The sequence below is a fragment of the Vipera berus genome, assembly GCF_964194415.1.
Source record: "Vipera berus genome assembly, chromosome: Z".
NCBI lineage: Eukaryota > Metazoa > Chordata > Lepidosauria > Squamata > Viperidae > Vipera > Vipera berus.
Window position 1 is genome coordinate 75,969,240 of NC_138205.1, and position 11,202 is coordinate 75,980,441.

The window sequence follows — 11,202 nt, forward strand, 5'->3', positions numbered from 1 at the left end:
CTGTCCATTGTATTCTCAGGAATCTTCTCCCACCACAAAGTTCAAAAACATCAATATACTTTCTCTCCTGTTTTTTCAAAGCTTAACTTTCACATTCATAGAGTGTTAGAGATAATAGCTTACATGAGCCTGATTTTTATAGGTATAGACACATCTCAAATCATCTGAATATATTTTCCAAGGCTGTCATGGCTGCTGTATCATATGCTAATCTTACTACTACATAATAACACATAATCTGCAGTGTATTTCTTGACTGCTTGTTTCTTTGATGTTGATGTTTCATTCTAAAGGGAAAAAACTAACATCTTTATATCTCTATTGTCTCTTACTAGCTCTTGTTAATATAACCTTTAGAAACTGTTCTGTCTTTTCAATTTGCCAGCCCTGATTGGTAAGCAATGTGTGTTTGTGTGTGTACATGTTCTTGCATTTGTCTTTAAATAAAATGTTAGCAGTCTATATAACATCTCCCCTCTCTTTTTCTTTGAAACATACTATGATGTCTGGCTACAATCTTGGATGGAGGTGTCATCCAAATAGACACTGGCTATTTCACTTCATAGTATTTTTGTTCTGTACTGTTACCCTGTAATTCTGCATGTACATACTCTAGATCATAGTCATTGTCTCCCTTTTTTGTATCTAGTTTGTAAAAGTTTAGATAGCCAATGTTTGGAATCTCAAGAGCTATACAATCTTGGATGGAGGTGTCATCCAAATAGACACTGGCGAAAGCAAAGTAGATATTTTAGACGCAAACAGATGAACAAGCCTAACACAATTTTATTTTAGAATCATGAGGGAGCAGTTGTCAGTGAGCCAACCTGAACAAAATCATTACCAATTTTCAAGAACACTGACCTGTAATCCATTTTTAGAATTCTTTCCAAAGAGCACATTTATGGTGCCTGTGATTATAGCCTTATTATTCATCTTGCTGTTGGTGCATTTTTGAGATTGTATTCAGCTCACAGCCATACCTTGAATGGACATTGCTGCCAATGATAGTGAATAGATGAGGCCACTGCAAGGAGACATCAGCACTGCAAGAACACTTCCCTGTGGTTTTTATTTAAGCACATTCTATGGTCCTCTAAGTAATACTAAACTGTCAAAGCTTCACAGGTCTGAAGAATAACAGTTGCTATACTGGATTCAAGGTCTTCTTTTTCTTTCAGTGTAATAACACTATTTCTAATCTTTTGGTGGCAGCATCATCCTACCCTTTGTGAAGGTTTTGACAATAGTTTGAGCTGTAAATGTAGATAGAGAATTCTACATCCTCCAGTTGCCCCCTTCCTGTCATTTATTGCACAAACAAATGGACGCAGGAAAGCATAATCTAGTGTTTTATCCTGGTGCAGAAGGTCCAAATCAAGATGGCAGCATATAAAAAGAAGGTAGGGTTTTAATGACATAGTCACCACTATCTTGATTTTTTTTTACCTCTATTGCAGACATTCCCACCATTGTGCTAACTGGAGTACTCTTATCACCCTAAATTCCTCAATCTGATCTAGTTATGTTTCTACTTCTAGGTGTTTGTGTGTATTTTTCTCGCTATATTAATGTTATCATGACTTTACATGAATTGTTGAAAGGGTACTAAAGCTATAATTTTTTCCTTTCACTTTCTCCTTTGGTCCCTACCTGGTGGGAAAGAATTTCAGACATGAACTCCATTTTTTTTCTTTTGAGGCTATTTCTTATTTCATACCTGCATATCTGCATAGCTGTGAATAATCACCATAATTTTATTTTTAAACTTGCATGCCACTCCAGCTTTCAGAGTTACCTGGGGGGGGGGGAATCTACTTGAAATAACAGCATAATCTTCTATTTTTCCTACAATTCCATTGCTATTTGAAATATATGGAATTTGAGTTCTGAATGGAAATGTTCTAAAAGTAAATGATAAAGTACTTGCAATTTTTCCAACTTAGTATGTTTCTCTTGAAACTATCATGTTTCAGTGTAGTAAACACAATGGATAAAGTGCTATAGGATTCCAATATAAATATAGGTAACGATAATCTATTACAGTGGTGTCAGAAGAAATGGGCTACAGTAGAGATTAATCCATTATTTCTTGAGATATGAGTGGAATTCTATGTATACGACATTGATATAGAGAAGATCAGCTTATCCAACCTGGATACCAGCAGCAGCTGAAGCTGATAAAGTGGAAATAGTGGTTTCCAAAAAGGTTGCTAAGTTTCTTCTTTCGGAAAGATTGAAAGTAAAAGTGAGAGTTCAAACTCTGGAAAGTAGATACGTAAAGTCTTTGAATTCTTTACTTTGAAGGAAGTTGCTAATTCAACTTTAGGTTTCAGACTTGTTTACAGTAAAGATCCTCTCTACATGATCTTCCTAACTGCATGTCATTGCGAGGATATTAATGTATAAAGGCCAAGTCAAAGAGTGACCTTCCCATCCTAAAGGTAAAAGGTAAAGTTTCCCCCGCATGTGCGTGCTAGTCGTTTCCGACTCTAGGGGCTGGTGCTCATCTCCGTTTCAAAGCCAAAGAGCCAGCACTTGTCCGAGGATGTCTCCGTGGTCATGTGGCCGGCATGACTAGATGCCAAAGGCGCACGAAACGCTGTTACCTTCCCACCGTAGTGGTCCCTATTTTTCTACTTGCATTTTTACGTGCTTTCGAACTGCTAGGTTGGCAGAAGCTGGGACGAGTAACAGGCGCTCACTCTGTTACGCGGCACTCGGGATTCGACCCGCCAAACTGCCGATCTTCTGAACCACAAGCTCAGCGTCCTAACCCACTGAGCCACCACATCCCATCATACTACTTCCTTAAATACAAAGCACAGAAAGGAAAAAAAAATGGGAAACAAAAGAATGAAAGAAACAGAATGAACCTCAGTTTCTTTCTCAATGCTATGTGTTGGTTCACTTTTATATATTGGACATCATGTTATATATGATGTATACTTGTGTGAACCATCTCAAGTTATTCTTGCATCATTTTTCTCTTCAAATAAAAAAGGAAATATAGCTAAATGCAGTTTTCATTAATATTTTCTTGTTTTCTTAATGTTTTCTAATTTTCTTACAGAAAATTAAAAACAAGAAGTGGGACAGAATTTACCTATATTTACCTGAGGCTTGAATGATGCATTTTGAATGGAGACCAAAGTCTAAAGATTTTTTAGAATTTATTGTGCAGCAATCAGATTTTCACAGAATAAATCTGGTAAAATTCATAAATGTATCAGTCAACAAAGCTGCATGACTAAAAATGTTTCAAGAGCTCAGCAGAGGTTTTTCCCCCCTGTTGTTAAAATGTACATAATGACAGGGAGTTATATGTATTGTATAATTTAATAAACTTTCAAGCTTCTCGAAAGAAAAGAAAGAAAAGAAGAAGGTGGAATATTTTGAAACCTAGATGGAAACGGGAAGAAGCAGTTGCCACCTGATATAAACATTAGGAATAAAAAAGCACAACATAAGCTAACCTACAAGACATCCCTTGATAGCTTTTGAGAGCAAGTTGCAACATTGCCACGTGTTTAGCTGATGATTCAGAGCCATTGGGGACTCACAGAGAAGCAGCTATAAAGATACCCATCTCTAGGTCTGCAGATTTCAAAATGTGTTAAACAGTTCATTGAGCAGAGCTTTTTTGAAACTTCAGAACATTTTTAGCATAAAATAAATGTCCCAATAGACCAGGGGTGTCAATTTCACTGAGGGCCACATCAGCATTGCGGTTGCCCTCAGGGGGCCAGGTGGGTATGGCTAGGGTGGGCATGGCCTACTGGGTGGGCATGGCTAGAGTGTGTATGGCCTACTGGGTGGGCATAGCCAGCTCTACATCGTTCACATCAAGGGTGCCTATGGGGGCCTGGGCAGGAGTGGGAGAGATCTGAGGGTTTCTGGCAGAAGGAGGGTCTCTTGGCCAAGGCAGTGGGGGCCGTTCTTTCACTGTTTCCAGGGTGGTTTCGCGGACCACATGAAACCACTTCACGGGCCGGATCTGGCCCCCGGGCCTTGTGTTTGACATGTCTGCAATAGACTAAGAGAATTATCCTCTTACTGTTAAACTAAAGTTTAAATATATGTCACATCGGCAATATTAGTCTGACCCATCATGATGACAGAAAACCCACCATCCTGGAACTGATATCATCTTATATTTGCTTCCAGCCTAATGTAAATGCCACCTACACCTGTGTTTTTTTGGTTCTGTGTTGAAAGTACTAATTCTGGCTTGTGACAAAACAAATCTGCTGCTTGCTTCATCTGCTGTACAACTTTCTTCTTGGTAAATCCCTACACTTTGATTGGCTTCTGCATTCTGAGAGAGGAATGTCTCCTTTGTTGGGCCAATGATTATTGTCCCTGTGCTTGTTGTTTGTTTCTGTAATCAGGCATTCCAATAGACTAGTGATTATAACATTAGCCTGACATGCAGAATGCTACTGAGTTGAAACTAGCAGATATTTTATTACTATTTTTCTGTCTCTGTATTTTCTGTCCCTCGTACAGAGGATTGAACACTTGCGTTATTGCTTCTCTTTCACCTCCCCATCCTCCCTCTTTTAAAATCAGTTCCCAGACAGTCCAATTCATTTGGATTATTTGGTGGAATCTTTCTGGCTCAAGTGATAGGAAAAATATTTTTTTAAAAGAAGAGAGAAATATGGGTGTTGTGTAGTGAGTTCTTTGGAGGCAGTCAGCGAGACGAGAGGTTGCAAAAAGGAATATTGCTTTATTGAGGCAAACAGGAACAGAACTGAATCAGAGGCTTCTGTGCACTACTCATACGGTGGGCCACTAGGTGGTGGCCAATAGGTTTAAAGGAACCCATTCCTGCCCCAAATCATCCAGTGATCTTCTTGGAGACAGCAAGTCACTGACCATTAAACAGATACACCAATTGAGCAACCTTAAGCAGCATTCAAACAGACATGTGAAACAGTTCAAGTAAAATCCCAATACATTACAATGGGTATGCCCCTAGGCCTGCTTCCATCAATGGAAGCCAAACCCTATACGTTTTTCATTGATAGGTGGCAGCTTTTTATTTAGATCTCTGTCTATTCTTTTTATTTAGATCTCTGTCTATTCTTTTTAGAAGATACTTACTTTGGTCTTATTATTTTTTCTTGTAAAATAAAGGAATTTTCAGATAATTACAGTTGATACAGAATTTCCCTATGCAGGAATTTGATCTGTGTGCTTATAATATTTATGTATAAAATTACAGTATGTTCATGTACATTATTTACAAATTATAAGATAATCTGTAAAATTGTCTAATTAGTCAAATGTGACAGATATTTGGATTTTTCTTCAGTCATGAAAGGATATTGCTTTACTTAGAAAATCTGTGGTAGAATCTACTAGCTTGACACTAGTTGTCACAGAACTCAGCAATATCATATTATGCTAATGGGCTTTTTGCACTGTAAAGGTGGGCAACCTTTAAATCCAGGATCAAATGATCTCACTAAGCTTTCTTCTTTATAGCCTCTTGAGCCCATTCTAATGAGGAGCTTTGAGAGGAGGCTCACATAAAAGTTTTGTAAAAGTCATAACATAGATTTAACCACATTTGACTAAGCACTCCTGATTCTGCAGAAATCCAGATAAAAGATTACAATCCTGACTCCATCCATAAGATGATATAGCTCTACTTATTTTATGTAATTGCTCCATAACCATCCTTGCTTCCTTAAACTGTTAGGTGCCATTGTTCTACACAGAAAGATTGTTCACCTTTACAAGAGCAGCACTTTCTCTCCTGGTAATCATTCAACTTCTTAATTTTTGAAGAGCTGCTCTTCTCCTTTCTTTCAGGGAAAGGAGTTGGATTCCACCTTAAGAATATTTGGATCTGGCATAAACAGTTTCAGGTTTTAACATTCAATGCTACAATTCACAGATACAATTGTACTCTTTGAAAAAATTACCCCTTCAATACACGTCGCTATAGTTTTACAAGAGAATTGTAGTTTTGTAGAATAATAGTTTTGATCATCCCCAAAGCACAAAAAGTCATGACAGATTCTAAATATAGGGACTACAGGTGAGAACATATGGATATTTGACTCACAAGTGAAATAATAAATAATTACTTCATTATTTTAAAATCACAATAAATGAAAAACATTTCAGTGTCATACATTTCTTATGAAGTTGGCAACATCCTTTATTTACATTTTATTATCGGGTTTCTAGTGCACTGAAGTGTTTTATTATTAAAAACTGAATAAATTTTGAAGCTTATTGCACTGCATCTCTGGCACATTGATTGCTACAATTAATATGCTTACCCTTCGTGCACTTCAAGAATATTAGAACTTATGTTTGCAAGGGTTAGGGAGGCTGATTAGAAGGTTTTCAAGGACCACCTTCACATTTAGAGTTTAGGATTGTGCCCCCACCCAGGTCTCCCAATGAAATATCTTGTGCTGACTAACCATTATATCCTCTGTCTTAACTGGCAAGGTTTGATTGAGGCATTAATTGTGCACTTGAATGTGAACAGGATTCTCCACAGGATAATGAGATCATATGGACCCAGATTAAGTATAATTTCCTATATTTGCCCACTGATATGTTAGAAAATGGACCCTAACATATTTATTTAATCATTAAATGTATATGCTGCCTATCTCCCCGCTTACAGTTTATTAGATTATATTAGATTACAGATCATAAATCTAAATACTTATATGTGATAACATTTATTCCAAACATTTTGTGGATTGTTTTTAACCATTGGTTAAATTCTGATGCTGAAACGAAGGGTAAACAAATAAAAGAAAATAATGGAACTGAGGTACTAAACTGAACTAGTGCACCAAGAGAATTAGTGTGGATTACTACGATGCATACAGACCTAGTCCCTGTTCTCTTTCAACCCCTATGAGAATTCTCTTAATGATCTATACAAAGAAGACAAAAAAGAGTTCATTTTACTTCTGAAGGGTAAAGGATTGAAATGGATCTCCTTGGATATGAACTTGCAGCCCCAGCAATGTCTCCCATCTGTTCTATTAATTACATTTCTCCATGGCATGTATAATAATAATAATAATAATAATAATAATAATAATAATAATAATAATAATAATAATAATAAGAAGAAGAAGAAGAAGAAGAAGAAGAAGAAGAAGTTAGAAGGGACCTTGGAGGTCATCTAGTCCAACCCCCTGCTCAGGCAGGAAACCCTATACCATTTCAAGCAAATGGCTGTCCAGTCTCTTCTTAAAAACTTCCAGTGTTGGAGCATTCACCACTTCTGGAGGCAGGTTGTTCCACTGATGAATTGAATTCTAACTGTCAGGAAGTTTCTCCTTAGTTCTAGGTTGCTTCTCTCCTTGACTAGTTTCCATCCATTGCTTCTTGTCCTGCTTTCAGGTGCTTTGGAGAATAGCTTGACTCCCTCTTCTTTGTGGCAGCCCCTGAGATATTGTTAAATACTTTGCTCTTATTAAGCAGGATCCTGCATATCTTAAGCCAAAGGTCATGAGTTTGATTCCTACTGAGGACCTTTGGATGCCTGTACAACTTCCTAAACTTGGAGATGTGAAAAGAGAAAAACTGTGTGAAAAATGAACAAACATTATAGGACGTTTTGGAGTGCAGCTTATTGCTGTTGTTGTTTCAGGAATGGAGGACTTAGCTTTCAGATTCTGAGAGCCCTGAATTTAAATCCCAGCAGGAATATGCTCTGGAGACCAATTAGAAAGCATTGTTGATATTGATTCTACTGTAAATAGTGCAATTTTCTTGAATTGTTCTATCATAATGTTGTAATTGTGTGGGCCTCAGTGACCATGGAGACAGACGTTGCAACCAGATAATAGTGCTTTGTGTCAGTCAACATATCCATAGTGAAAGAATAAAAGAAAAGATGCCATGCCAGATGATGTCTATTTTGTTAAGAACATAAGAAATGTTATGGTTAAACCAATGTTGCAGCCTAGCTGTGTCTTTTCATGTGTGAGTGCTTTTACCTGATGTTTCTAAGCGGATTTGCCAAGAAACAAGTTACTGTGAATCACCTGCATGATTGATATTTGAGAAATAAAGGTTAACCTCTGAATACCTAGTACATGCATATATTTTATTATTAGTTCCTCTTTCTATTAACAGAAGCAGGTATGTAGAAACCATGAATAGATATAAAGCTAGATATCTTAGGTCATTGGAGGTTCAGTGACAGACCTTTCCAAAGAATTCTCCAAAAGAGATGCATACATCTTCCAACCAAAGCAGCAGTGAACCAATCCTACCCTGCATTGACATTCATAATCAAAGTCCTAAGACAACATAGCACCTCTTCAATATGAAATACATCTTTGAAATGAAATATATCTGGTCAGTTTATATACATCTTTTCATTACAACCAAATGTAATCATGAAATTCAATAACTAGCAGGTTGCCAAATCCAAATGATCACTGCTGCTCTTATATATATAAACCTCTGATTTAACTATACCTACATGATTTTTGAAATGGAAGACATTGATGTGACAAATAGGGTAGGTTGGTTTTGAGGTTATTAAGATTCATATATACCACAGGCAAGTCCACAGCTCTCAACTAGTTACCTTATGCAACACATTTAGATAATAAGAGTACATAATCACAAATCTGAGTCATACAGAAAAAGGTTAAGTGGGTTAATTTGCTTACATTCTTGCTTTGAAGTGAACTTCAGGTTGAATTCTTACATTGCTACTAGCCAGAATTTTAATCATGATTTACTAAACAAACTATAATAGCATGGTATTATTCCAAGTTAAAGGGATAAGTGCACATATCATACTAACCCAAAATCAAATGAACTTTTTTATGGCTTAACATTAATAACTTAATAACCACCCTGTTTAGCAAGTTATAAGGGCACCAAAAAAGTAACTTTATGATCAAGCTTTGGGCACTTCACAGTTAGCTTCTAATATGCAGAGTCAATGGAGAAGCTGGCAGAAAAATAGTAAAAAGAACATTGGAGCCACCTGATGTCTTGCTTAATGATCATGATGATTTGTGATGGAGTTGTTGGTCCAAAATGTGGTCATTAAGTGAGGACTACTTGTATAAAAGAAAGATGAACTTGAGAAGAACCTACTATGAAGTAGAACAAGCTGGTAGCCTTAGGGTAAGTAGTTTGAAAAGTTACAAAAGTCTCATATTCTTAGTCCTTTAATTTATTACTTTTTTGTCTTTGTTGCTGCTGTTATCTTTACTGACAAAAAGAAATGCTTATGGGATTATTTCAGATAGAACAACAAACAAAAATGAAGGTGTATATGGTTCTCATTATGTTTGCAACTCCACTACAAAAGGGATTCAGATTATATCTGTAGATAAAAAAAAAATAAAACAGCGGCCCCCTGTTTCTGTAATTAAGCAATCTAGTGAACTGAAAGCTTTCAGAAGAGACTAACTCTCTGATGGACTAAAAATGCAGGCAATTCAAATTGCCATGACCAATAGATATTTCACTGTTAACTGATTTAAGAGGGCATCTGCATTAAACTATCATTGGGTTCTGCTGTATAAGAAACAGTGGTTACGATTTGTTGTACTAATGGGACTGCATTAGAGCAAATTTTTCAGATATCTGGCCTGAGTATTTCTTTTGCAAAACAGTGCAAAGACATACCTTAAAAAGTGAAGTTACCAGCATAACGTCTTTAAGAAAGTAGCTTCTTTTGTGGCAGAGTAGTTTTGTATTACTTAATTAAAGTAATACAAAAGAAATATAAATATGTAAGTATCAGGGTTAGACATTTTGCATTTTAATTTACATTAGATCTAGTCTCCAGGACCAGTTACAAGGGACTGGGGGAATTATAATCCAAACCTAAAGGACTCAAATTTCCTTATTCTATTTAAGTACAGAGATCTACTTCAGTCTCTATGCATGTTTTACCACAGGTCATCAAGACAGTTGTTCTCACTGCAGGTGAGAGGTTGGCTACCTGTTCAAGGTTCAAGCAGCTATTCAAATGTTCTGGAGGATGTGACCGCTTTAATGCTTCAGAGATAAGTGCTTGGCTTGTATCAGTGCAGTTGCAAAACAGTTGTTAACATAGCCCTTAGTATATATATGGGTGTCCATACAGTGAGATCAGTTAAGGAGGTCCTGTTTGTGGTTTCACTGATGACCTAGCTCGCCAAATGATGATTAAGAATCATTCCTGGTTTAACCATTAAGCAAAGAAAAACATGGATTTAGAGTACCAGTGGAAGAAAGTTACCCTAAATTTTTGCCCTACTAATCATGCTCTTAACTCTTTCATTGCCATGTTCAACTTTAGTTTTCAGCCCTTATTGAAACTTAATATTTTGTCAGTTAAGCAATGGTAGGACTGAAGGATACTATTATATGGCATCAGTTGGATTTAACCTGGTCTTATTAGGAATAGGACTTGTTTGGTAGTGATATCCTGGTTATGGAACTCTATTCTGTGGAGATTAAAATGACAGTTCATTCAGCCTTTTTATGGCTGTTGTCCTTCTGATTTAACATCTCTTTTATTGTTTATTAAAGATTCTGGACCATCTCCTCTTCTGGGAAGAGAAGTATATCAATGAACTATATAATTTATGTTTGATGGCTCTGCATTTTCCACTGATGCTGCATACTTCTTCCTGATTTTACTTTCTTATTTATTTCTTTGAACTATGTTTAACTGTCCTGGAGAGGAAGAGCATGTGTGTACTTGTCATTATCAAATTACTTGTTCAAAGAGTGTTTCAGTTCCTAGTACAGGCTACTCCAAAGGAAAATATTCTTGACTGGTTTCAGGATCATTATATGATTCCTTTCTTCTCTTAACTCACAGTCCACTCAGGGAGGGACCCCAGTTTTTATTGAATGGTATATCTTTAATCTATTTTCATACTACTTTCCTAAATTTGCCAGCTTCCAAATCTGGCACCCACTGGTTCTACAGTTCATAGCCAGAATAGCATTTGGTTATGCTTTATTTGAAAATCATTGACTTGGGAAACATTTCTAACAGCTTGATGTCAAACTAGCTTAACACTTATGAATAATGCTCAGGTGGAAATCCCTCATCTCTAGGATTTGGAAAACACTGTTGTATTATTTAACCTAATAAAATAAAGATGCCCAAGTGACTTCACTGTAAATCACAATTCACATCTAAATTATAAAATCTACCAAACCAAGCAAAACATTGGAAATATAAAT